This window comes from Gavialis gangeticus, unplaced genomic scaffold (assembly GCF_001723915.1).
Source record: "Gavialis gangeticus isolate Ggan-Ray unplaced genomic scaffold, GavGan_comp1, whole genome shotgun sequence".
NCBI classification, from domain to species: Eukaryota; Metazoa; Chordata; order Crocodylia; family Gavialidae; genus Gavialis; species Gavialis gangeticus.
The window spans coordinates 171028242-171030950 of NW_017729032.1; the positions used below are offsets into that span (position 1 = coordinate 171028242).

A 2709-nucleotide genomic window follows, 5' to 3' on the forward strand; every position below is an offset into this window, starting at 1 on the left:
GTGGGAAACATGCCCCCTAATGCCTCCCCCAGAGAGTGTGCACAGTGGCAGGGAGCTGCCCCTTCCCCCCTCTCCCCTACCCCATGTGCCCTGGATGAGCCACCTGTGACTCCGTTCTGCTCCCCACCCCAGGTCTTGTACACCGCCCTGGCTGGGCAGTGCCCCCAGTCCTTGTGCCTGCCCCACTCCCTCCCTCACCATGGGAGGCCTCAATCTGTGCCCTCCACACCCCTTCCCTGCCCCATGCCGTTTCCCCTCCATAGACTTTACCTGTAGGGAGCTGCTGTATTGGCTGCCTGGCAATATTCCTGGCCCTGGGAATGCGTACAGCCATGCACATGCATGCGGCATGCCCTGCGCCTCGCTCCTGGCAGCCCCAAGCAGGACTGATTGCAGGCTAGAATGCTGCCCGCCTACAAGAGGAAACCCACCCTTTTCTGAGAGAGCCCAGGCATCTGGGGGCCTGGCGGGGCAGGGGAGAGGGAACCCACGTGTCCAGGGCCTTGGCCAGAAGGCATAATTATCAGTAAGTATTGTCAGCTACAATGGCCAAAAAAAGCCAATAGACAATAATGTAAATTTCTGTTATATTGGTGTATCTTCACTATACAATAATACAATAATATTGCAACGACAGCTTGGAGAGACCACTTCTGACCTCTTCAGGAAGACTTTACAATTGATGGAAGAAGCCATAGTACAGAATTCTCAGCTTTAAAAGTTAAATAATGAACTAAAACAATCAAAGTGCTTCATAGAAAAAATATTCTGAAAAAAGACTATGAAAACTTGAAAATGCATAAAATGTAAAAACAAAAACAAAAAAGAGAAATAAAAAAAAAAAAACAACCCAAATACCCAAAAACTAATTGAAAAAAATGTATTTTGCATCTAAAAACAACAGGTACTGAATGGATAGACAAATGGCAAAACTTGAATTTAGATAACCAGATGGAAGAGTGCAAGATTTATTCTTGAGCTTGAACTGGATGATGTTCAGAGGAGAGCAGGCCCTTAAGTAATAAACAAAGTGTTCCAGCAAAACCATAAAACCCTGAATACAGCCAGCCAACTTTTCCAGACCTACATAACTAATGTCCTAGACAGGGCAGATATTCTCTCCTGTACAGAAGCAGCAGTTGACGGGTTAGAGAATAAGATAAGAGAAGTGAGCATCCAGGAGACTCAACACACTCATCTCCTAACAAAATAGCAATTTCCCTGGACTTGCTGGATTTTCCTATGTATTTACAGTCAGTCATTGGCAATCCCTTCAAGAAATACCCTGTAATCTTCCTCTCTTCCGCAATCACTTAATTTGTCTAGGTTGATGGCAGTGTACAAATCCATCCAGAATCCAGCAAAATACTGCTTTTTTTTGATAGTCCTCTAGCTTTTTTAAAGTCTGAAATGGTTATCTTAGGTTTTCACTGCATAGTTAGTGTAACCTCCCTAACTTGCATTCCATTTGTAGTTAGAATTCTTGAACTTAAGGGCAGCAGTGTTTTTAGCTCAAGTTGGCTGTCCCATCAGACAGCATCAGTCAGAGCTCTGGTTGGTGCAACCCCGTAGCTGCTGGCACAACTGGTCTTTAGTGTACGCTAGCTCAGTTTGGGCATCACTGGTCCCTTAAATTTTCAAGCATTTTCCTCTCCCTTTCCATGCTCAGAAATAGAGGTCACTAGGAAATAATTCATAAGCCTTACTAGTGTTGAAAGCTGTCAAATTGACCCTCCAAAAACAGAATTACTATTCAAAATAATTGAATTTTCTGTACAGAGCCAGAAAACGTGTCTAAGATTTTGCTAAAAGGTCATCCCTTTCCAACCTGTTTCTTGGAGAGAGTTAACATTATAAAAAGACTATCTCATCACTGGTATGAAACAAAACCACATTCTCTAAACATCAAAACAACTTTAATTAAGCCTGGTCCCTAGCATTAATGTAACTGCCTTCCTAAACTGTGGCAACATCCTCTACCAATAAAACTTTTTACTTAAATTTCTTTTTTCGGCTTTACTTGCTCACAACCCTGCTAGCTGGGGATGAGGAAGATCACTGCATTATTAATTTTACCTATGTCTTTTTGGTTGCCAGTGTTTTCTTTTAAATGGATTCAATTAGATATATCATCCTTTGACTAGATCAGTAGTCCTAGAACTCATTGCAATCTAAAAATCCTACCAACAGTGGAATGGAAACTTGCTGTCTAATTTATACCAGTATAGCTTATATTTTTCCTTCTGTTCTCTGTACCTGAACATTGGCTACCTAAAAAGCTGGCTAGTAACCTTGAACAGGGTTTACCTCTGATCAATTCACAAGATAGTCCCCTTTAAATTCAAACGCAAATGCTTGCATGAGTTTGTCTACAATGGAAGCTTTGGAAAGCAGCCCTTCTACTAGAAAATGTAACCACAAATTTCTCCTCTAAGACTGAATCAGGCCGCACCCAGAATGATATTAAGAACCAGATATTGAGAAACCTGCTCATCCCTTTATTTGAAAACTTTCAAACAGCTTGGACAAGACTCACTGAATACAAAGTATCTTTATGTACTGAGCCATGTTACATTCCGTTTTACTAATACAAGGATTAAAGGGAGAGACAGAGATAGTCTTGAAAAGGTATTTGGTTTATTGATGGGTATAAAGAAGCCTTTCCAGAATAAAAAACACCTGTGTGTGTGTGTGTGTGGGGGGGGGGGG

At 41.9% G+C, this 2709-nt stretch overlaps 1 protein-coding gene across 3 annotated transcripts in view; it reads left to right on the forward strand.

The window, feature by feature from the left end:
• The window catches only part of SHROOM2 (shroom family member 2), a 298183-nt gene that overhangs the window by 81548 nt on the left and 213926 nt on the right, over positions 1-2709 (forward strand). The window lies entirely within an intron of this gene.